This window comes from Heteronotia binoei, chromosome 15, assembly GCF_032191835.1.
Source record: "Heteronotia binoei isolate CCM8104 ecotype False Entrance Well chromosome 15, APGP_CSIRO_Hbin_v1, whole genome shotgun sequence".
Taxonomy (NCBI): Eukaryota; Metazoa; Chordata; class Lepidosauria; order Squamata; family Gekkonidae; genus Heteronotia; species Heteronotia binoei.
The window spans coordinates 37146714-37172415 of NC_083237.1; the positions used below are offsets into that span (position 1 = coordinate 37146714).

A 25702-nucleotide genomic window follows, 5' to 3' on the forward strand; every position below is an offset into this window, starting at 1 on the left:
TTCATGGATTCAGAGCTGTTAAGTATTGATAAAAATTTACTTTTAAAATTCCACTTCAAACTCAATGTGAAAAGTTTTATAGTTTTTTAAAAAAATTGGGGGGTTGGGTATAGCTAATTGATTGATGTGTATTTGTAATTTGCTTAAATAATTTGTAAATTTGTAATTTGCTTGAGGCTCTTGGTCATATAAGTGAAATAAAAATACTAAAAGTTAAAAATAAAAGTTATAGCAAAATCTATAAGTATAGAATTAGAATATGGATCTGTGCTCAGGGAAGTATCCACTGACCCAGTATCCAGGTATAGATCATTATGTATGTACAATATCAAAGCATGCACAAGCTGCAGACACATAAAGTCACTTTATAAAGCTTGATATAGTTTCAGCTCAAGTGGCCAGAAGGAACTTGTACAATACCAGGTCACTGCAATTTAAAATGAGGAGGTTATGTTTGAAGACAGCAGGTGAGAAATCTTGTAACTGGTCCATTTTGTCCCTGATGAAGAAAATCTAATTTCTACCACTCCCCTTTTAATTCAATGTATGACTGTCTTGTAGAATGTGATGGTGAAACAAGAAAGCCAGATTAATTGTTGCCATGACCTGGATAGCCCAGGCAAGCCCAATCTCATCATATCTCAAAGCTAGGCAGGGCCAACCCTGGCAAGTACTTGAAGGCGACATTCAAGGAATACCAGGGCTGGGATGCAGAGGCAGGCAAATATTAAGCCACCTATTTTGAAAAGTCCTGTCCCCAATGGGGGTTGCCCGAAGACACCAAAAATTTCAGGCATGCAAGTCCACCCCCCGCCCGACAAAAAAACCAAAGGAAAAAGGAAAAAAAGAAAGCTAGACTAGTTAATTGGCATAACTAGAATGAAATGGTTTGCCTGATGCAGAACATCCCATTCAATTCAATGCAGGACTGACTCATAGACTGAGATGGCGAAACAAGAAAGCCAGATGAACTATTAATTGATATACCTAGAATACAATGGTTTCCTTAATATGTCCTACAGGCAGACTGCAACTTGATATTGAGAACAAGATGCCAAATCTTACCTCTGCATCAGAATTTCTGCTCCTGGAATTTTCAGATATCCGAGAACTACAGATTTTACATTTCTTTGTATTCTTAGCGGTATACTTGGCTGCAGTGAGTGGAAATCTTATCATCATTGCTGTAGCCCTGGATCATCACCTGCATACCCCCATGTACTTCTTCCTAATGAACTTGGCTGTTCTGGACATTGGCTCAGTTTCTGTCATGATACCTAAAGCTATGACAAATTCTTTCCTGAACACTAGGTCCATTTCTTATTCTGCACGTGTAGCTCAGGTTTTCTTCCTTTTCTTCCTTGAAGGGTCAGATTTTGCCATCTTAACAATAATGGCACATGATCGGTATGTTGCTATCTGCAATCCACTGCAATATGAGACAATTATGCACAGAGGAGTCTGCATTCAGATGGCAGTCAGTGCATGGATTGCAGGTATACTCAATGGTATATTACACACTGTAGGAACTTTTGCCGTCACCTTCTGCTCCAACAGGATCAATCAGTTCTTCTGTGAAGTTCCACAGATTCTAAAACTTTCCTGTTCTGACATGTATCTAGTTGAAGTGGGTATTATTACATTTGGCAGTTGCCTTGTACTAGATGCTTCATCTTCATCATTGCCTCCTACATGCAGATTTTTGCAGCAGTATTCAGAATCCCTTCTGTATGTCAAGCATGAGATCTCAAAATAACCAGTCCTTGAATTTTGAAACAATGTTTGGTTTATTGATAATCCATGTGGCCATGGTCCATGGTGTCTATGGACTTCATAGTGGAACTGCCTGCTTCTCAGGGCAGAACCGTGATACTAGTGGTGGTGGACATTTTCTCGAAGCAAGCACATTTCATTCCCTGTAAAAAATTGTCTACAGCAAAGAAACTTGCACATTTATTTTTTCAACACATTGTTAAACTCCACTCCTTTCCCAATAAGGTCATTAGTGACCACGGCGCGCAGTTCATTGCCAACTTCTGCAAACTAACAGGCATGGAGCAGGGGTTGAGTTCCGCCTATCACCCGCAGATGGACAGGCAGATGGAACACGTAAAGGTGCTTCTAGAGCAATATTTACAGTGCTATGTGAACTACCAACAGACTAATTGGGTAGAGCTGCTGCCTGTCTGCTTGTGTTCCATTAAAGCTAACTCTGCTGTTTGAAATGTTTATTTACTATCAGCTAACCCTGTAAATCTCTGCCTACTAACACTGGTGACATTGTAGAATGTGAAGGGGGGGGGGAAGAGGTGATTGAGGTGCCAAAGGCCAGTAAGGTCTTTGAAGTGCAAAAATGCTCAGCCGCTTCTCAGGCGCCTGCTGGAGCTGAGCACGGACACCACCAGGAGGAAGATACAGCTTGCATATGTGGAAAGATAAGGACTGTGTGAACCGGGCACTTCCAAAAGACAAACTGTAGCTTTATTATGAGAAGTGATTTAACCCCCCAGTGCTTTGATGTATGTCCATAAATGCTTATGCTTTTCCCCTATTCATTATCAGTTTCAAAGAACCTGTGTAGAGAGTAGCATTGCTGTAATCAATAAATGAAGCTTAGTTTTTGAACAAAGACAAGTCTGATCATTTTGAAACTTCAATGAACCCTTTGCTGACATTTTGAAACTGATCCCAAATGGGCTTATCGGCAAGAGTTACTTTTAGCGGATAGCTACAAAAGCACCTGATGACCGAGAGCCCTCCAATCCTGACGAGCTACCGGGGACTCCGGCGTGGCACGTTATTGAGCCCCGGAAAACGAAGAAGGTGAGCAGCCAAGTGCTTTTGATCACCCCGAAGTCTTGGAAACCTCACACCTCGACCACGCTGATGGACGAGGCGGTGCAGAGGCACGCAAACATCCTCTGTACTCCCGGGGAGCCGGAAGATCGGGGAAGCCTGGTCGACCCAGTTGAGCGGTGGAGCAGCACGGCCGGGGGAGGCGGCGACCGAGATCACCCAGTGCTGAGTGACCGACCGGGTGATTCTGAGGAGAACAGGAAGGACTCAAGAGCGTCCTTCCTGAGGTGCGATCCAACCGAGGACCTCTGGAGGGAGATGGAGATCCTGGGGTGCGACTTCAGGCAAGAGATGAAGGCGAACATGACACTAATGATATGGGAGGTACAGAAGCAGATTGACCGTGCCCTGGCTCGCACCCCGAGAGGACCGACTGGACCATTGCCGCAGGTCCTCACCCAACCGGTGCCGCCAACAGGGGCGGCAGCAACAGCCGCACCTGCCAGAGCTGCTGCCCCAGCAGGTCCAGGCGTGAGGGTGAAGACTCGCGAGCTAGATGTCACCTTCAACGGGAGCCCCGACAAGGTGGAGTACTTTATCATCCAAGCCAACAGCTACATACACTACTGGGGGAACTCCTTCCCTGATGAACACAGCCGGGTGGCCTACCTCGGATTGAAAATGATGGGGGAAGCACAGCTGTGGTACGTGAGCCTCTACGAGACCCACGGCCCAGAGGTTGCCACAGTGGCCAGGTTCCTGCAGGCCCTCCTGTCGCAGTTCGAAGACCCCCTGCAGGAGACCCGCACCATCGCCGCGATAGACGAGATCCGTCAGGGGAGCAGATCAATCCGAGAGTACATGCTGGAGTTCTGCAATCACAGTCGCAAAATAAGGGGCTGGAGCGAGGCCATGAAAATAAGGGCCTTTAAAAAAGGACTAAACACGGGGCTGCTCGATCGAGCCCTGGCGCAGGCGAGGCCGGACACCCTAGTCAGGTGGATCCAGCTGGCCGGGGAAGTGGAAACCAACATGAAGGAAGTAGCCCTCCAACGCCAGGGGCCCCAGGGTAAGACGGGCCGTGAGGCGCGACTGGCCCCGAAGGTGGAAGCAAAGAAAGCACCGGGGGGGGGGAACCACCAAACCCTTCCCCGCTATGCGCAAGTGCTACCAGTGCGGAGACCCGAATCACCTGGCGGCCAACTGCCCTGAAAGAACCTGGGCCGCCACCCCGACTCAGAAGGGGCCGGCGGCTGGGGTGAAGAAGACGGTCAAGCCGAAAGAGTCGAGCCGCAGCAGCACCGCTTTGTCCATGGTGCTTGACGAGGATTCTATAATGCTGGAGGAGCTGGGGGAAGACCCATGGGAGACCGAGCCGGTGGGAAACGGGGCTGACCTGCACTAGAGCGGCAGGTCCTGGAGAAAGCGGCACCACTAAGGGTGAGAATCTCGGGGGAACTAATGTTCGTCCCATTGACTTTGTTAAACATGAAGTTGAAAAGATTTGTGCACGCAAGAGCCCTCATAGACTCAGGGTGCACCCGGGAAATTATAACCCCTAGACTGGTAGAGATGTTAGAATTAACTAAAGAACTTCTCCCCCGGCCGCTCGAATTCAAGCAAATGGATGGGACTCGGATGAAAGGGGAGCCGTGCGTGGAGCAAACTCAGGAAGTCACCATGGGGGTAGAGGACCACTGAGACTTGGAGATATTCGTGATCGCCCCCTCCTGCTCCTTCGATATAGTACTGGGGGTGGGATGGCTAGCACGACACCAGCCAGACATACAGTGGGGGGAGCACACGATCGATTTTCTCGACAGACGGTGCACCTTCCACTTGTGGCGGGGACTCTGGGGGCCTTGGCCCCCTCCCAAGAATGAGAAATTATGTGTGACCATAGAGGAAATTAAGACCATCCCCAAGGAATACCAGGACTTAAAGGGGGCCTTCAGCGAGGTAGAGGCCGATGAGCTGCTGCCTCACCGAAACACGGACTGCGCCATAGATCTCATTCCTGGCCAGTCCTTGTCCAAAGCGAAGCTTTACTCAATGGGGTGGGCGGAGAAGGCGGAACTGCGAAAGTTTCTGGACAAGAACCTCCACCAGGGCTTCATCCGCCCGACCACGGCGCCGCACGTCGCCCCGGTCCTATTCCGTAAAAAGAAGGATGGGAGCCTGAGACTTTGTACAGATTTTCGTGGGATTAAAAGGATTTCCATGTCAAACGCCTACCCCATCCACCTAATCAAAGACTTGCTGAGTGCGGTGTCAGAGGGGTCGATCTTTACCAAACTCGACCTACAGGACGCTTATTTCCGAGTCCGAATCAAGGAGGGGGATGAGTGGAAAACAGCGTTCAACACACCCATGGGGCAATTTGAATACCTGGTGATGCCATTCGGGCTCCAGGGGGCCCTGGGGGTTTTCATGAATTTCATCAATGGCATTCTGAGAAAATACTCTGTTAGGGAAACTGCTCTCAAAACAAGATTGGGGAATTAGGCTGAGAGACAGTTAGCCCCATCGGAATCTTTTATTATCTGTGTATACGAGGCTCAACCGTTCAGATGGTCAATGCTCAATAAGAGACTCTAATTTAGTAAAAATCAATTGTAATTTATTTAGAATAATATTTCTTTCATACAAGGTAAAAATACAAAACACTCACACATTCACACAGGTCTAGGAAATATAGATAGATCAATAGGGGAACATATATGGATAAACAGACAGGGTAATATTTACCATCGTAGTCTTCCAGGAAGGTTTCCAATGGCGACTTAAGAGGACAGGGGAAATGGACCCAACACTGTGGCCAGAATTGGGGATGGATCTAGACAGCGGGTAATAGGGGTTGCTGAATAGAAAGCACACATGAGTGGAGTTGGGTCAGAGGTTAAATAGACTCTCTTAGACCCCTTAGGTGCTGGGAGGAGCAGGGGGAGGCTCTATGATGACCAAGGAGGCTGGACATCCCTTGCTGACACCTAATTGGATGTCAGTTTTGACCAATGAACTTCACCTTAGTCTGGTGAAGCTGGAAATTTCCAAGCTGCAATGCTGCCTGGGGCGGCTCCAAGGTATTAGACTAGGGTGAGAATGGAAATGGCTGGATACTTAAGATTAAATGGGATTAGCTGGGAAGGTGACAATAGGGAATCAAATGCTGGCCTAGGTACCACCCGGTGTAGACAAAAGACTTGATGGAGACAGGAGATGTCCTTCCTCTTTCTCATCTTCTGCTGGGCAAGGTTTATTGTTCTGGTATTGCTGAGCAATTAGGATCAACAGTGGAGCTATTAATCCATTCATGAGGTAAATGAGTTGCTTGCAGGCTAGGGTGTGTTCGTGTGACTTTCCCACTAAGAAGGAATGAGTTCAGCCTGGTGGGGTATGCTTGGGTCAGGAAAGCAAGATGGATTTCTGCTGTTGTTAGCTTTAGGTCCATGGAGCCAGGCTGGAAACATGGGGGCCTGGCTTCTTCCACTGCAGTGGCCAAGAGCAGCTGGAGCATGTCTGTAGTTCTGGCTAACACTCTTCAGAGACGTAGAATGCAAAGCTGAGGCTTATGGTATCCACATAAGCCTTAGGAACTGCAAGCAAAGTCCACTTCTTAGAGCAGAGGTGTGAGAGTCAAATCTCCAGGCACCCTGGCAACCATGCTGGTGATCATGATGTTCACATGTATGAAAAGTAGGGGGCTTTTCCTCACAGTTCCCCCCCTCAAGACCTACGTCACCATCTGGTGGCGAGGTCTTGCAATAACACAATGTCCATATCTGTAGTTGACAGGCGGCGAGTCCACGTAGCTTCAGGTGTGTACCGGGGTGTACCGTCTATCTAAAAAGGTTGGAGCCACTATCTAAACTACTCAAAAATCAATTTGGAAAAATATTCCAATAGGCCAAGGTTCCTTCCTTTGAATACTACGATGCAGGGATAGCAGGCATTGGCAACATTGTAGGGCATACAGTATTAAAACACAGGGTTACAATCATTGAAATAAAAGTTGAGTTCATAAAATCATTACTGCCATTTAACCCAGATAAATAACAAGAATTGATCTATAAATCACACACAATCATGACAATAATTGATTAGGAAAACACACAGGTACATTAGAGTTTTTGGTTACAAGTGAATCCATATCTTAATCTTGAGTCTTCTTTTCTTCTTCTCCCCCCCTTGATAAGCTTCTTATACTGGGGTTTGAAGAGGATCTTCTTCCATGTACCTATTGGGTATGTGAAAGTCCTAGTGGAGGGTGAAATAAAGAGTCTTCCCACCCCCCCTAGCACCCAGCGAAATCTGTCTTTATTGTTGCTAAAAGGGAGTTCTTCCTGTAACCCAGCATGGACTTGGCAATGGTGCTTTTCTGCCTGTATCACCGATGGTCCATAGAGCAACAGTGGACTTTGAGGAAAGAACCAAAAAGGAACCAAAAACATTCACACATGACAACATGGAGATGATTCTGTACCGTTGTAGGGAGCAGTGAAAGCAGATCAAAAATGCATACATTCAACCATGAAGAAAGGAATCTTAAAAAGCTATTAGTGAAGTGTCCTCCTGTCCAGAGCGTGGTGACCAGTGAGCTTTTACGTCACAAGCTTACATATGTCATGTTAGGGGCCTGCATTGGGCAGGTTTGCCTTATTACATCAAACATTCAGGATTTCAGGAGGCTTTTTCCTTGTCAAGAAAGGGAAGTAACATACACAATTCAGAAAACACAACCCAAAATATTCTTTGTTGCAACATAAAACTTAAAATAAAACATTGTGCACAAGCTTGGAGCTCCAGGAAGATGACCATAGTTTGGGGCGTCCCCCATAATGAAAATAGTTCCACAAAGAAGAGAGGAGACAGAATAAAACCTTTGCTATAGCTTTGGAATATAATAAATTGTCAAAACAATATAAAAACTTCAAAAACAAAAACTGAGGCCTCAATAGAACAATGCTAGCTAGCTTTATATGAGAGGGATCATACCTAAAATGACAGGTGAACTAGAGCAGAGAAATTAAAAACCTGGACATAAGTGAGGTGATCAAGTCCCACTAAATCCAGTTTTTCTCTGGGCTAGTTCAGCTGAAACGATCTCACCTGTGAGCAGATTTCAACAAAAACTTAACAAAACCAGAACTCTGAAAAGCAACATAATGGTTACACATACATAAAACAATTCTTAACAGGACTATCAACAATTAGAACTACTGAGCATGCATTAGATTTGATTTGCAGGTCCAGATTCCCTGCACATCTATATTGAAAGAAAAGATGAGCAAACTTAACAAAACAGTTACAACATCCTAGAAATCAAATTATGGTTAATTCACCTTGACAAACACATTAAACAATTCATAAAAAGAGAAAAGATGGGGCATTTGTAGTACCAAGAGAAAATGCTGAGTTGTTGCAAAGACAAGTCAAAAGAAAGACTTGAAACACGAAAGCATATCCCTTGAAGAAGAAACCTTTTATGGAGTAAAAGGTAAAACTAAGATGATGGCACAATGCTCCAGGTTTAAGGCTTGTGCCAGAGAATGATTTTCCTCTGTGCATACACAGAGTGCAAAGAATGTGTTGCTGGAAGGCAACATGCTTGTCAGAAATACCAAGTAGACCAAAATTTGAGCATAATACAACAAGACTTAAATTGGGGAGCCTTGATAGGCTCAGCCAACTGGTTATAGATGCAAAAATAACACAAAGGACATTTAGTGGCAAGAAGAAAATCATGATCAGAAATGAACCCTGAGGAATCTATGTTAAGAATCTAACAGGTTATTGCTCATTTCCTTGAGAACATGGGAAAATAGAAAAGGGTTTTCACTCAGAAAAAGTCTAGTTCTAACAAGATATAGGTGGAGGCAGAACCATTCAGTGGTCATTATATTGCTTAAAACCAAACAAAGATACTGAGCCCACAAGTTGGGGCCTCTTAAGAACATGTGGATACCTCTTTCCGCAGGCAGACTGGATTAAACTAAAATTAAAACTCAAGATTCACCAAATAGCTAAAAGGGAAGGTTGATGATGCAAATGGCATTCAGAGAGAAAATGAAGATATCAATAGTTGAAGTACATTTGAGGAATCCAGATTTCTAATGGAAACCAAGAGCTTTCAGGAATTCTGCCAACAACCAGAGTATTAGTTCTTGAGGCTTAAGAGAGAAAAAGCACAGGGAGAGGGTAATTTTACCCCAAGGAAGTGTACAGATGTCCTATACTTCTTGTAGGAACCAAAATTTGCGAGATAAAATTTTCTTAGCTCTAATGTTTAGCAAAGGGCCTATAGATTGCACAGCACTTTCCTTTTACTACAAAGCACTGGGAATGCCCAATAGACTTTGAGGAGCCATTTCCTAAAAGTGTTTCCCTTAAAATTAAAGCTATGAAATCTAAGTATAGGAGAGATTGGTACCAGTCACTAGAAAAAATATTTTAAGACCTAAAAGGTACAGCAAAAATAACAGAAAGAAAGCTTCTAATCTAGGAGAACTCCTAGTATTAGGGCAGTTTACAGGCAGGGGATTTTCTCTAGCAGAGAAGGACTGGCTGTAAGTAGAGCTTTGGGATGCCAGCTCCAGGCTGGAGATTCCTGAAACTTTGAATCAAATTTGAAAATCACAAGGCATGCAGTCCATTTCCTTGGACACTTATTTCCTCCAGAGGCTTAGCCTCAATGTACTGGGGGAAAGGCTATGATTTTGGGAGAGACCTCCAGGTCCCACCTGGAGCCTGGCAACCTTACAAAAACACAGTAGTATGCACATCTTCCATCCAGGTATTTCTCTGGCTGGGAAGAGGCTGTCTCTGTGAGAGACTGCAATATTAAAAAAAAAATTTGGTAATGAAAAACTTTTGAAATTATATCTTTTTAGACCCAAAATCAGAAGATGAGAATTCAAAATAGCACAAAAAAAAAATACCTCAACTGTATTTCCACCCTATTTTCACCCTCCCCCCCCCCCTAGATGTGAAAGGAGGGGAAGGTTTGAACAAACCAAAATTCCTTCCCTCTTGGATGAAGTTTAGCTTAACAAAAGGCTAAAACAGACACAATGGATTTGGCCAGTACTCTCTTATCTGACCCTGATAAGTTTTTACAAAGAAAGGTGGAGGAGGAGAATAATGAGCTTTCCGCATGGGTGGGACTCAAAATTGTAACTCTTTTCCAGTTTCTTTAACTCAAGCTGGATTTGGCTGAGTTTATTTCAAGAAGGTCTGCATGAGATTTGCCAATCAGTACTACATTAGTTGTTGCTGCTCTTGCAGCTGGAGGTTCTCCTTTCTGTACTTTCAGATTTAAATGACAGACTTGCCCATTTGAGGTTAGCTGTCTTGTGTTGCTGTGACCTTTGAGAAGGAGAGGCAACACCTCTTATAAGACAATGAGGCTCTCTCTCTCTCAAAGACACTGAGTTGCTTGTACCTTAGGGAGACCTGAGATAAACAAAAATTTAACTTCTCAGGGCAATGCATTTAAAATTCTATTCCTTTGCCTTAGTTACTTATCAAATCTTTACTGCTACAGATTTCCATTGAGCAAGAGGGAGAACAATTAGCATTTCTTCCTGATGGCAGGAGTGCTGAGCATTTGCAATACTTTAGCCAGTTCTATTTGGGCCAATCTGCAGGCACTCTGTACAAGCTCAGAGGCTATACCATTTAAAATTCATAGAACTGAGGCAATAAATATTTTCTGACTTTATAAGCAAGAGAGGGAGAAAGATGAACTTGGGAGTTTCACAGATTTTCATTCAGCCAATTTGAAAGTTAAAACAGTTTCTTACATTTTGCTCTGAAAGCTTTGAATCAACAAAAACTAGTTCAGTCTCTCTTTCTCAGGTACTTGATGCTGGCATTTTTTTAAAGGGTTAAACTAAATACATACTACATCAAGCTCCCATTACCCTGCAGAGAAAAACTAACTCTGCAGGCTGGAACCTTTTCTGGGATTCCAGGAGATCTCCAGGCCTCACCTGGAGAAATGGCCTGGTCTAATTGTAGTCCAAGTCATTGCTTGTATGTTTTCTTATCTAGTCAAGGGAAAAGGCGCCCTTGTTACCTTTAAACCTAATAAAGCCAGATCTCTCTGTTTTAAGAGACATTCAAATCTAGATGTTAGATTCTCCTTTGGGTGGGGGGAGGTTCAGAGACAAAGGAACCTTGCCTGCCCATGTGGGACTACCATTCTCTGAAGTTCCACAGAATTCTGGCTTTCAAATTCCCCAAATGGGATGAGATAAAGACAGTAAATTTCTAGCCAGAAGGGCTGAGACTTGCTCATGTAGGAGTGTCTGGAGCAAGTCCTTGCAAAAAGGAATACCTGGTGCCATGATTGTGGAACTCTGCATAGGCTCAGAGACCACATTTCCTTCATGATTTTGGGGTAGGAGAACTGAAATAGGGACTGTTTTCTCATTTTCATGGGGGAAAGAAGTCTGGGGCTGCACAGCTGGGTTTGCCCCGCCATATTTCCTCCTGCACTTCCAGAATTTCCAGTCTCCTCTCTGTGGCCCTGCAAGACTCCAGGACATTTTGAAGGAGACTGGCAGTTTCCTTTTCTTTCCTAGCTTCTAACCTTTTCTGAAGTTCCAGATTTTTCTCAGCGAGCTGTTGGATTTCTAAATCCTTTTCATGAGTAGGATTTGTAAGTTTCCCTACCCTTTCCTTATTAGGGAAGTCTTCCAAAGCCGTAGCTTTGGGGAAGCTACCTCCATTTTCTGCAAACCCTGTGGCATTGGGAGCCATGTGCCCTGGTGGCTTCATGGCTCCTGAAAGGGCAGTAAGTAGCACATGTGTGGGCTGCTTATCAAACTGCCTCATGTCTGCTCCAGTGGCTCTAAGCTGGGACCAAACTACCATTCTGACTCTGTCTCGAGGGGCCCACTGGGCTGAGTGAGGACAGCGTCGCCTAGGAGCATAAGCCTGCTTGTAGAGGGGAACCCTTGGGGCAAGCTGGGGATGGCAAGAAGAGCTGGAACCAAAGCCAGTGTTTTGGAACTTCCAGTTCTGGCTTTCTTTTCCATGCCCATCTTGTTCCTGATTCCAGTAAGCAGGGTGCTGGCTTCTGCTATTAAATTGTGCTTGAGTGAGCTGTGTTTCTAAAACAGCAACTTTTTGTTCAGAGACTTGGGTATGCTTTAAAGCATTCTCCAGTCTCCATTTGACCTCATGGAGAGAGTGGGTTAAATTTTGTTTGTCTATTAGGTACTCATATCTCTCATCCCTGAACCTTTCTACCTCCTTCTCCTAAGTTTTTAACCAAGCTTCTGTTTCCCTAAGCTTAGAGGATACCTGTTTCTGCTGTTCCTGGCATTCTTTCAGCTTAGCTTCTGACTTTTCTAAGTTTTGGTAGGTTTCCCCATAGAGCTTTTGGGCATCTTTGGTATGTTCCACTGAGGCTTGCAATGCTGTGAACAAGCCCCATGCAACAAACCTGTCCAATTCGGACCCTCTATATTCACAGTGGTTGTCAAAGAAATTCCTAAGTCCATCTAGGATATCCATTCCCTGGAAGGAATATATGTTCCAAGGGTTTGGTCCTTTGTTTGCCAACCATTCTCCCAGTTTTCCAAAGGTTTCCTTCATTATTTTTACAGATTCAGCTTCATGCTGTTTTCTGGCTGTGGTCTTTTTAGTGACCACAGGACAGACTGGGGCTGAGCTGTTTTTATTTCCATCTACTACCTCTTCATCCTCACTCTCCTCATCTGATGAAGAATCATCGAGTCCGGGGGGAGAGACCGCCGCTATAAGAGCGTTTTTGCGGCCTAGCTTATATTGCAGGGTAGCGATCTGTTTCCTACATGCCTCATGATTGGCTGCTTCTCTGGTTTTTCGGCTCCTTTCGGCAGCGATTTCAACGGCATATTGCAATTTATTATTGCGTTCTTTTATTTGCTCCAGCTCCTTGTCCAATGCTCTTAATTGCCCTTGGGCCTTTTTCAGAGCGGATACAGTATCTTGATATGCTAAAGTTAGGGTGAGTTTCTCAGCCCTAACCTCCTCTAGCGCTCGACTTGCTTGTTGCCAGTCGAGGTCCAAGTTATTATTTTCCTCCGCTCGTCTATCTATCTCTGCAGCGTGTCTCCTGCACAATTCTGCTTTCTCTGCCTCATGGTTTTGCCAAATTGTATCTATCTCTGCTGCATGGGACTGGAGTAAGAGTTCCTTTTCCGCTGTATGCTTTTGGGATTCCTGCTCCAGCACCGCCGCATGGCTCTGGAGCATGGATTCCCTTTCAGCAGTTTGCTTCTGGAATTCCCGCTCCAGCACCGCCGCATGGTTCTGGAGTATGGATTCCCTTTCAGCAGTCTGCTTTTGGAACTCCTTCTCCAGCACCTCTGCGTGCTTCTTAAGAATTGTCTCCAATTCTTGTTCCTTCTTTCCTGTCTGCACCTCTTGCCGTTCTATTTGCTGGTCCCTTTGGGTAAGCTGTTCCCTGAGTTGTTTAATCAAGGTTGAGCTATCCCGCAGGGCTTCAAACAAACCCCATGTCGCAAAAAGGTCTCTTTTGCCCGAACTTATTGTTTTGTTGCTGCAGTTCTCCTCAAATATATCTCTAAAGGACTGAAGGGGATCAGAGCCTTGGTTAAAGATTCCCCTGTTCCAGGGGTTGTCTCCTTTCTTTAACAACCATTTTTCCAACTTGGGGACTTCCTCTTTTTTGGCAAAAATTTCCATAGCTTACAATTTAGTTCCTTTCAAAGTTCTAACTTTACTTGCAGGGCTGGTTTTCCTGCACTGTTAGGTGCCTAACCACAGGCCACCAAAATTAACTGATGCAGGGGCTTTCCCTAGCCCTTTTCCTGCTTATTGGGGAGCAAAGAACTTGCAGGACACCTCTGTGTGTCTCACAAGTAAAGGAGGGAGTTGCAGGACCTTCCTTAGTTCCCTGCAACTCTAACAAATGTTTGTGGCATGGGCTTATGGCCTTGCCCACATTGTTGAGCTCCTAAGGAGGGGCTTTTCTCTAGCCTCTGCCTCCAAACAAATCAAAAGTCACTGGCCCTGCACCTTTAAAAGTCTCAGAGCCTGAGCTTTTCCTCTGTTGGCCCTAAGCAAAAGGGAAATTTTTCGGCTGAGAAGAGTTCCTATCTCCTCAGACCTGGGACAAATTTTAACCCTAAGGGAGAGCTTCTTGCTCCTTCCACTAAATTCTCTTAAAGGCACAGCCAAGTGAAAGAACTAGCAGCATATTTCCAGATGCTTCCTGGCTCCTATGTGCTATTTTACACCTGGGCTGGCAACTTTACTTATGTTCCCTTTTTTTGTTTTGCCTACTGCCAATCTCTGATTGCGCTTCGGCTTGGGTTTAGGGGGCAGCGAGCCAATCCTATGATTGCGTCTCGGCCAGAAAAGGGAGCCACGAGCCGACCCAACGATCGCGTCTTGGGCACAGTTTTGGGCAGCGAGCCAATCCTATGATTGCGTCTCGGCCAGAAAAGGGAGCCACGAGCCGACCCAACGATCGCGTCTTCGGGCAAAAGGGAGCCACGAGCCGACCCAACGATCGCGTCTCGGGCAAACAAAATAAAAAGTTGCCCAGCAGTCAGATTGCAGCGGTCCTACGACCCGCCTGCCCTCCTGACTGTCGGGTGCCTTAGACTAGCCTTGGCCTAGACTCGTGTAAGGACTTGGGTGCGTGTGTGCAAGTGTCTGAGTGTGTATGTAGTGTGTGTGCGTGTGTGCACTAAGCTCTAAAGAAAAGGGAGAAGGGAAGGGCGCTCTTTCCAGGTCTTAAACAATCCTAGCCTGTCCTGACATTCCCTCCCACGATAGACGCGTTTAGAAGGCCTCGGGACGGCGGCCAGACTTCACGGGACTTCCCCCTTGCGTTCTATCGGGCTCAGTCCTCTTTCGAGGTGTCTGGCCTCCTAGGGGCGGCTGAGAAGTCCAGTTGAATGATAGAAATGGGGGCAGCCCAACCCACAAGTACAGAGATGCTCGCTAGAGCCTTTCACGCAGAACTCATTCACTCAATCACTCACGCAATAGCCTCGCTAGCAAGACTTTCTGAACGGTGCAACCTTACGTCTGTCTGTATGAAGACACGCGTGTGTTCACACAAACAGGATAATGCCAACGCTTTCTCCACCAATTTCTGTTAGGGAAACTGCTCTCAAAACAAGATTGGGGAATTAGGCTGAGAGACAGTTAGCCCCATCGGAATCTTTTATTATCTGTGTATACGAGGCTCAACCGTTCAGATGGTCAATGCTCAATAAGAGACTCTAATTTAGTAAAAATCAATTGTAATTTATTTAGAATAATATTTCTTTCATACAAGGTAAAAATACAAAACACTCACACATTCACACAGGTCTAGGAAATATAGATAGATCAATAGGGGAACATATATGGATAAACAGACAGGGTAATATTTACCATCGTAGTCTTCCAGGAAGGTTTCCAATGGCGACTTAAGAGGACAGGGGAAATGGACCCAACACTGTGGCCAGAATTGGGGATGGATCTAGACAGTGGGTAATAGGGGTTGCTGAATAGAAAGCACACATGAGTGGAGTTGGGTCAGAGGTTAAATAGACTCTCTTAGACCCCTTAGGTGCTGGGAGGAGCAGGGGGAGGCTCTATGATGACCAAGGAGGCTGGACATCCCTTGCTGACACCTAATTGGATGCCAGTTTTGACCAATGAACTTCACCTTAGTCTGGTGAAGCTGGAAATTTCCAAGCTGCAATGCTGCCTGGGGCGGCTCCAAGGTATTAGACTAGGGTGAGAATGGAAATGGCTGGATACTTAAGATTAAATGGGATTAGCTGGGAAGGTGACAATAGGGAATCAAATGCTGGCCTAGGTACCACCCGGTGTAGACAAAAGACTTGATGGAGACAGGAGATGTCCTTCCTCTTTCTCATCTTCTGCTGGGCAAGGTTTATTGTTCTGGTATTGCTGAGCAATTAGGATCAACAGTGGAGCTATTAATCCATTCATGAGGTAAATGAGTTGCTTGCAGGCTAGGGTGTGTTCGTGTGACTTTCCCACTAAGAAGGAATGAGTTCAGCCTGGTGGGGTATGCTTGGGTCAGGAAAGCAAGATGGATTTCTGCTGTTGTTAGCTTTAGGTCCATGGAGCCAGGCTGGAAACATGGGGGCCTGGCTTCTTCCACTGCAGTGGCCAAGAGCAGCTGGAGCATGTCTGTAGTTCTGGCTAACACTCTTCAGAGACGTAGAATGCAAAGCTGAGGCTTATGGTATCCACATAAGCCTTAAAAACTGCAAGCAAAGTCCACTTCTTAGAGCAGAGGTGTGAGAGTCAAATCTCCAGGCACCCTGGCAACCATGCTGGTGATCATGATGTTCACATGTATGAAAAGTAGGGGGCTTTTCCTCACAACTTGTACCAGGGGGTGGTGATGTACCTTGATGACATCATTATCTATTCTAAAGATCTACCCTCCCATGTGAAACTGGTCCGGGAAGTCCTGAGCACGTTGTACCAAAATAAACTTTACGCAAAGTTGTCTAAGTGCGAGTTCCACAAAGAGGAACCGGACTATCTGGGTTTCCGAGTGTCGGGCAAAGGGCTGGCCATGGACCCCGCAAAAACACAGGCGGTGCTGGATTGGGAACCCCTGAGGACATGTAGACAGCTCCAATCATTTCTCGGGTTTGCAAATTTCTATAGGTCGTTCATACAGGGTTTCGCCAAGGTGGCCCTATCACTGACCGACCTACTCCAGACTAAGGGGAAGGGGACCGAGGCAAAAAAACCTGGGGCCAAACTAAATTGGACTAAGCAGTGTCAGGAGGCGTTCAACACCCTAAAGCGTCTGTTTACCAGGGAGCTGGTGCTAGTGCACCCCAATGAGCTCAAACCCTTTGTGGTTCAGTGCGACGCCTCTGACATGGCCGTAGGAGGAATATTGATGCAAAAAGACGAGGGGGGCCACCTAAGGCCGTGCGCCTACATTTCCCGCAAATTTTCAAACGAGCAGAGGAACTGGTCGGTGTGGGACAAAGAAGCCTACGCAGTAACGTTCGCTCTAAAAACATGGTGATCATGGCTGGAAGGGGTGCGGGTCCCGTTTGAAATTTGGACTGACACAAGAACTTAGAAGCCTTCACGGGGTGCTGGAAACTGACGGGGAAACAAATCCGGTGGGCGGGATTTTTTGCCAAATTCGACTTCACGCTGCGCCACATCCCGGGCTCTAAAAACTTTTTAGTGGACGCACTCTCGAGGTTGCCCCAACATGAGAGTGAATGAGAAGAGGTCATAGACTCCCTGATACCGCCCAAGGCTGTGGCAGGGGCCGTGCAAACTATGTCCAAGGCGGCCACGCAGAAAAAAGACCTGGGGGGGGGATCAAGTTAATAGTCGAAGCAGAAGCGGAGGGAGAAAACTGGCCAGATGGACTAATGAAGGGGGAAGGGGGGTTTTGGTACCACGATGGGAAACTCTATGTCCCCAAATCATTAAGGGTGGAAGTGCTACAACACTGCCACACCAACAAACTGGCCGGCCACTTTGGCTACGTGAAAATCCTCCACCTAGTGCACCAACAATTCTGGTGCCCACAAATGAAAAAGGACATTTCAGAGTTCATTCAAACGTGCCCCACGTGCCTCATGGCTAAAAGAAGGGGGGGAAGGTGCCGGGACTGCTACAACCCCTCCCCACGGCTGAACGGCCATGGTCAGTAGTGGCAATGGACTTTATAGTCGAACTACCACCCTCCAGGGGCAGAACTGTAATATTGGTGGTGGTGGACACATTTCCAAGCAAGCCCACTTCATCCCCTGCCGAAAACTGCCCACTGCGAAGGAACTAGCCTACTTGGTTTTTTTGCACGTGGTCCGGGTCCACTCGTTCCCCGACAAGGTCATTAGCGACCGCAGGCCACAGTTCATTGCCAACTTCTGGCGGGAGTTCTGTAAGCTGACCGGGATGGAGCAAGGGCTAAGCTCCGCCTACCACCCACAAACGGACGGCCACAGCGAGAGGGTGAATGGACTTTTAGAACAGTACCTATGCTGCTACATAAACTTTCAGCAGTCCAATTGGGTGGAGCTACTGCCCTTTGCTGAATATGGATACAACAATAGCCTCCACAGCTCAACCAAGGTGTCTCCATTCCAAGCAGTGCATGGCTATGAGGGGAAACCTTTCCCCTCCCTCCCAGGAGGAAAAGACCCGCCCCTTTCCCCCGAATGTCAACAGTGGTGGGGAAGATTAGAGAAGTCCTGGAAAATGATCCAGGAAAATCTAGAGAAGGCGAAAAAGGACTACAAAGCCCAGTTTGATAAAAAGCACAGCCCTGGGTGGGACTTTAAAGAAGGGGACACGGTGTTCCTTTCCACCAAGAATCTACCGTTGCCCCAAACTTCCCGGAAGCTAGCCTACCATTTTCTAGGGCCTTTCAAGTTCCAGTGTCTGACATACTGCCCCCCCCCCCTAAGCTCTTGCTCGGGGTTTGTCTGGGTGCAGTAGGTAAAATCTTTTGAGTAGTGTGGGGGCCCTAAGGCCTGATGATTTGACCCATTCATCGCAACTGGGGAAAAAATATTTCCAACGCACCAGGTAATAAAACAATCCCCTTTTCATTCTGGCATCTAGCACCTCCTGCACCTCATGATGACTCTGGCCCTTCACTTGAATAGGTTGAGGCTCTGGAGGGCGGGGTGCCATGATGTAATTCCAGGATCCCGCCGAAGAAGACTGCAATGGAAGACAGGGTGAATTTTACTAAACATTTTAGGTAACTCCAATTCCACAGTCACTTTATTGATTACTCTTTTTATTTTGAATGGTCCCAAATATTTGTATGCCAATTTCCGACTGGCTTGCGGCAATGTTAGATTTTTGGCGGACAGGAATACCGTTTCCCCTACTTTAAAGTCCCATTCTGGAGAATGTTTTTTGTGTTTTATAGTCTTTCTTTGCTGCTTCTAAATTTTCCTGGATGATTTCCCACCCTTTCCTTATTTCTTCCCACCACTGTTGGCACGAGGTAGGTGGTGCTGTTTCCTTAAGATTGGGTAGCAGCGTAAAGGGCTTCCCCGTGTAGCCATGCACTATTTGGAACGGCGTTGCTTTGGTGGAGCTATGCAGGCTATTATTGTATTCATATTAGGCAAAAGGCAGCAATTCCACCCAATTAGTTTGTTGATAGTTCACATAGCACCTTAGGTATTGTTCCAGGAGGCCGTTTACGCGATCTGTCTGTCCGTCCATCCGTCTGTGGGTGGTATGCAGAGCTCAATCCCTGTTCTATGCCTGCTAGTTTGCAAAACTCCCGCCAGAAGTTGGCAACGAACTGTAGCCCGCTGTCGCTAATGACCTTATCTGGAAATGAGTGTAATATAACAACGTGTTGGAAAGAAGATGAAGAAGAAGATGATATTGGATTTATATCCCGCCCTCCACTCCGAAGAGTCTCAGAACGGCTCACAATCTACTTTACCTTCCTCCCCCACAACAAACACCCTGTGAGGTGGGTGGGGCTGGAGAGGGCTCTCCCAGCAGCTGCCCTTTCAAGGACAACTTCTCCAGAGCTATGGCTGACCCAAGGCCATTCCAGCAAGTGCAAGTGGAGGACTGGGGAATCAAACCCGGTTCTCCCAGATAAGAGTCCACACACTTAACCACTACACCAAACTGGCCAAACAAATAGGCCAAAAACAAATAGGCCAGTTTCTTGGAGGTAGGGAGTTGCTTGCAGGGGATGAAATGCGCCTGCTAAGAGAAGGTGTGTCTCTCTCTCTCTCTCTCTCGGCTTGACTTCGTGAACGAAGATTTAAGAAGGGTGCAGTAGTCCACGTCTGCTGCAGGCTCGCTGGTCGCTGACAAGACCAATGCGGGACAGGCAGATCCGGCCACAGTGGCTGCAGGGAAAAGTCTGATTTGGGGTTGGTGCTGTAGCAGTGCGATTCTTCCTCAATCTCCTTTTGTCCTCAAGACCAGCTATGCGTGCGTTCTCAAAGGAAGAGACAGCCTGGTGGATGGTGTGCCTCCATGCTTTGCGATCTGAGGCTAGGTCAGACCACTGGTGATGATTGATGCGACAGGTGCCAAGGGATTTCTTCAAGGAGTCCTTGTACCTCTTCTTTGGTGCCCCTCTATTTCGATGGCCGGTGGAAAGTTCGCCATACAGAGCAATCTTGGGAAGGCGGTGGTTTTCCATCCTAGAAATATGCCCTGCCCAGCGCAGCTGCGTCTTCAACAGCAGTGCCTCGATGCTTGTAACCTCCACCCTCTTGAGGACTTCAGTGTTGGTAACAAAGTCACTCCAGTGGATGTTGAGGATGGTGCGAAGGCTGCGCTGATGAAAGCGCTCAAGGAGTCGCAGGTGATGACGGTATAAAACCCACGATTCGGAGCCGTAGATGAGGGTTGTCATCACAACCGCTTTGTAAACATTGATCTTTGTGCCTTTTTTCAGATGCTTGTTGCTCCACACTCTTTTGTGCAGTCGGCCAAATGCACGGTTTGCCTTTGCCAGCCTATTTTCAATCTCCTTGTCGAACTTGGCATCTGAGAAGATGATGCACCCCAGGTAGCTGAACTGCTGGACTGTCTTCAGAACTGATTCACCCACAGTGATGCAAGGAGGGTGATAATCTTCCTGGGGTGCAGGCTGGTGGAGAACTTCTGTCTTCTTCAGACTAACTTCTAGGCTGAATAGCTTGGCAGCCTCTGCAAAGCAGGACGTCATATGCTGCAGAGCTGATACCGAGTGGGAGACGAGTGCAGCATCATCAGCAAACAGTAGCTCTCGGATGAGTTTTTCCATTGTCTTGGAGTGGGCCTTTAGTCGCCTCAGGTTGAACAGGCTGCCATCGGTGCGATAGCGGATGTAGACACCATCGTCATCATCTAGATCTACTGCGGCTCTTTGAAGCATCATGCTAAAGAAGATCGTAAAGAGAGTTGGCGCGAGAACGCAGCCTTGCTTTACACCTGTGCCTATTGGGAAGGTCTCTGAGAGGTCGTTGCAGTGTCTGACTTGGCCTCGCTGGTCTTCGTGTAGCTGGATGATCATGCTGAGGAACCTTGGGGGACATCCTAAATGTTCCAAGATTTGCCACAGGCCTTTCCTGCTAACGGTATCGAAAGCTTTGGTAAAGTCGACAAAAGTCACATATAGACCCTTGTTCTGTTCCCTGCATTTCTCTTGGAGCTGCCTGAGAACAAATACCATGTTGGTGGTGCTCCTGTTAGCTCTGAAGCCACACTGGCTCTCTGGGAGGAGTTCTTCTGCAATGGTGGGCACCAGTCTGTTCAGGAGTATTCTGGCAAGGATTTTGCCTGCGATGGAGAGCAGGGTTATCCCCCGGTAGTTGGAGCAGTCTGACTTTTCCCCTTTGTTCTTGTGTAGAGTGATGATGATTGCATCGCGAAAGTCCTGTGGTAGTTTGCCTTGTTCCCAGCAGGTGACAAGTACTTTGTGAAGTGTGCTATGTAGTACTGTGCCCCCATGCTTCCAGATCTCTGGTGGGATTCCATCAACTCCCGCTGCTTTGCCACTTTTCAGTTGCTTGATAGCTTTAACAGTCTCTTCTAGGGTGGGGATCTCATCCAACTCTGTTTTCACTGGTTGAAGTGGGGTGAGGTGGATTGCTGAATCTTGAACCACGCGGTTGGCACTGAAGAGAACCTGAAAATACTCCGACCACCGGTTCAGTATGGATGCCTTGTCTGTGAGGAGCACTTGGCCATCTGCACTACGCAAGGGACTCTGAGCCTGATATGATGGGCCATATACTGCCTTCAGGGCTTCGTAGAACCCTCTTAAATCACCAGTGTCTGCACACAGATGGGTTCTCTCTGCAAGCTTGGTCCACCACTCGTTCCGAATGTCTTGAAGCTTGCGCTGGAGGTTGCTGCATGCAGCGCGAAATATTGCTTTTTTCCCGGGACAGGAGGGCTGAGCAAGATGTGCTTGGTAGGCAGATCTCTTTTTCGCTAGTAATTCTTGGATCTCTTGATTGTTCTCGTCAAACCAGTCCTTGTTCTTCCTTGTGGAGAACCCGAAGACTTCTTCAGAGATCGACAGGATGGTAGTTTTTAGGTGTTCCCAGAGTGCTTCTGGAGAAGGATCTGTGGGGCAACTGGGGTCCTCAATTCTTGACTGGAGTTTTGCCTGGAAGGCAACTTTAACTTCGGCTGACTGAAGGCTGCCAACCTGAAGCTTCCTCCGAGGGATACCTCCTCTCCTGGGTGTGGGTTTAAACTGAAGACGGAGATTGCAGCGTACAAGACGATGATCTGTATGACATTCCGCACTGGGCATTACTCGGGTGTGTAAGACATCTCGAAGGTCTCTCTGGCGCACCAGAATGTAGTCGATAAGGTGCCAGTGCTTGGACCGTGGGTGCATCCAGGTTTTCTTCAGGCTGTTCTTCTGCTGAAAGATATTGTTGGTGATGGTGAGCTGGTGCTCCGTGCAGAATTCTAGCAGGAGGCGCCCATTATCATTGCAGTTGCCAATGCCATGTTTGCCAAGTACTCCTTTCCAGGCTTCCGATTCTTTACCTACTCTGGCATTGAAGTCACCAAGGATGATCATCTTGTCCTCTGTAGGGGTCTTCCATACGAAGTTGCGTAGATCAGCATGGAACTTTTTCTTTTCTGCAGGATCTGCTTGAAGGGTTGGGGCATACACACTGAAGAGTGTTGCATGCTGCTTGTTTTGAAGTGGGAGGTGCATGGACATGATGTGATCTGAGTGACCTGTTGGCAGGTTTTCGAGTTTGGAGGCAATGGAGTTCCTGACCATGAAGCCAACGCCAGAAAGGCGGCTCTCAGCCTTTGACTTACCCGACCAGTAGAGAGTAGAGCCAGCACCATGTTCTTGAAGACTCCCTTCCTCAGGGAAACGGACCTCACTGAGAGCTGCTATGTCAATATTCAACCTGAGAAGTTCGTGGGCAACTAGAGCAGAGCGTCATTCAGGGTGACCACTGTCTACTGTGTCATGCATGGTTCTGATGTTCCAACACGCAAGCTTTAGTCTTTGCACACTTTGTGAGGCAGGTGCATGCCTTTTCTTTGTTGTTATTTTTTGACCGCAAGTAAGGATGCCCGTTGACTGCGGCTAGCCAACTGGGGTGGGGGAGACGAGCTTTGTTTAGGCCACCTTTTCTAGGACCCTCTCCGTGTGGAGCAAGCAGTGCTGTCCCTAGATAAGGCTGCTTGGTCGTTCAGGGTGCTGCTGAAAAATGCTTTCGTCTCCGGGTCAGCATCAGGCGACCAATACCCTGAACCTCCTACATGCAGGATCGGGACTGCGGCTTCCAGTGGCATCTTCCACCTGCCATTTCGCCCCTTGCCCATCGCTGCAGGACTTGGTGTGTTGTGGGTTGTGGATGTGGATATGCCCTTCAGGCCTGCGCAGAGGAATTTTTAGGTGAAGCACAGTGTGCGCGGTACTGGCTCCACCCTTTCACCTGGGGGTCATCTGCCATGGCCCAGTAAGCCGGGACGCCGGCAGCGAGTCCTCCAGGTGGTAGGTGTTACATTAACGACCTCTATCTGCCCGGGTTTGATGTTAGAGTTTGGCTGGCGAGGTTGGTGAGCCCAGCCTGCCCATCCGGTTATACCACCGGACATTTGGTCGCACCATGACGTGGCAAACTCTGTGAGAAACGGGGGGGGGGGGACCAGTGGGAAGGTGTTGCCACGGATGCAGTAATGCAGGAGAGGCCATTGCAGTGACCATCTGCCAGGCATAGCCGGACAGTGACCACGTGGTGTTCAGTACACCGGGAGAGGAGAGGCTATGTATTGTGCATACACTTTCCCTGGGGGGGAGGCAGGATACCCAAGAGGGAGCCCACCCCTCCCCCCTATTAAAATATAATGGTGCTTTAAAGATGGTGGGTACTGCCAACTATACATATTAAAATTTTGTTATTCAGTTATTTCTGCTGAATGTCCTGTGAAAGGAGGTCCCCAGTCACACTGTGATGTTTGAAGTGGGCCAGTGGATTTGTTCTGCTGTACTGTTGTTATAGATTTTGTTTCAAAAATGTCTGGCAGAAGAGCACTGTTTTACGGCCCTGTAGAACTGTGTGAACTCTCACAGTGCCCTAACCTCCTCCGGCAGCTCATTCCACCAGGCAGGAGCTACAGCAGAAAAGGCCCTGGCTCTGATCACCTTGAGCCTGGGGACCGAGAGTAGATCCTGCGACCCTGACCAATGTGCTCTCTGGGGTACATGCGGGGACAGGCGGTCCCTAAGGTATGCAGGTCCCTGATCATATAGGACTTTAAAGGTAATAACCAGCACCTTGAAGTGAATCCGGTAAGCAATAGGCAACCAGTGCAGCACTTGCAACATCGGTTGAATGTGTTCCTGTAAAGGAAGCCCCACTAACAACCTGGCTGTGGCATTCTTCACTAGTTGAAGCCTCCAGATTTGGGAAGCATCCAGAAAGCTCTGTAACTGCACTGCTACTGCCCTTTCAATAATCTTGCCCAAGAAAGGCAAGTTTGACACCAACCGAAGAGGGAAGACCACAGCCTCCTTAAGAGGTTGGAGAAAGGTTCTTTCAAGTAGGGACCTGTTGACAATTTCCCTCAAAGGAACCCATAACTTCTCTCAGCCAGCTTTAATTAGCCATGATGGGCATGGGTCCAAACTACATGTGATTGAGCATACAGTAGAAAGCGTTCTGTCAACTTCCTCCAGGCTGAGTGGAGTGAAAGAATCCAGAAACTGACTAGAAGGCATGCATGGAGCCTCGAGTTCTTTTACTGTTTCAACTGTGGCAGGGAGGTTGCGGCGGAGTGACAAGACCTTATCTGCGATAAAGCTCACAAAAGCCTCACAGCCGATAGCCCTAGTGTTTGGTTTCCTTAGTGTTTGGTTTCCCCTGTGGTAGGGTAGTTACAGACAGAATTGTCCTAAACAATTGTGCTGGGCGTAAGTTCGCAGACTGTAAGATAGACTTTCTTAGTGGCTCAATAAAGATTATTGAAACTTTGAATATCATAATGTATACTTATTTATAATTTCAATCAGCAATTATATCAAATATCACTAACAGCAAGAACCACCAGCTCATACACTGGAGACCAAGCTCATCTGCAATCCATTGCAATATGAAACAATTATGTACAGAGGAGCCTGCATTCAGATGGCAGTCAGTGCATGGATTGCAGGTATCCTCTTTGGTATATTACACACTGGAGGGACTTTTGCCATCACCTTCTCCTCCAACTGAATTAATTAGTTCTTCTGTGAAGTTCCACAGATTTAAAACTCTCCTGTTATGGCATGTATCTAGTTGAAGTTGGTATCATTACGTTTTGCTGTTGCCTTGTACTAGGATGCTTCATCTTCATCATCGTCTCCTACATGAAGATTTTTCTAGCGGTGTTGAGAATCCCTTCATGGTCAGAAAAAGGCCCTTTCCACTTGCCTTTCCACCTCACTGTGGTGTCTTTACTTGTATTTAGTAGTATCTTTGCCTATTTGAGGCCTCACAGTCATGCTTCATCTGATCAGAATGTTCTTTTTGCAATAATATATGCTATTCTCCCTCCCTTGTTCAATCCATTCATCTATAGCATGAGAAACAAAGAAATCAAAACTGCATTGTTGAAGCTCTCTGATTTAGGTCATTTCCCAAAAATAATTGCAAGCAAAGCTTTTCTTCAAAAGTAGGGTTGAATTATCATGTTTAGAGATTTTCTTTTTTAAAAAAAACAAACCCTCAGCCATAGTAAAATAAAAATATGATATTAACTATTTCAGGAGTGGCTAGCGGTAGCTCTCCAGATGTTTTTTGCCTACAACTCCCATCAGCCCCAGCCATTGGCCATGCTGGCTACAGCTGATGGGAGTTGTAGGCAAAAAACATCTGGAAAGCTACCGTTGGCCATCCCTGAACTATTTTGAATAAATTCAGAATGTGTTAACAGA

At 46.8% G+C, this 25702-nt stretch overlaps 1 pseudogene; it reads left to right on the forward strand.

Moving 5' to 3' along the window:
* The first annotated feature begins 1051 nt into the window (after positions 1 to 1051).
* On the forward strand, positions 1052 to 25444 carry LOC132583410 (olfactory receptor 14I1-like; annotated as a pseudogene).
* Positions 25445 to 25702: the final 258 nt, after the last annotated feature.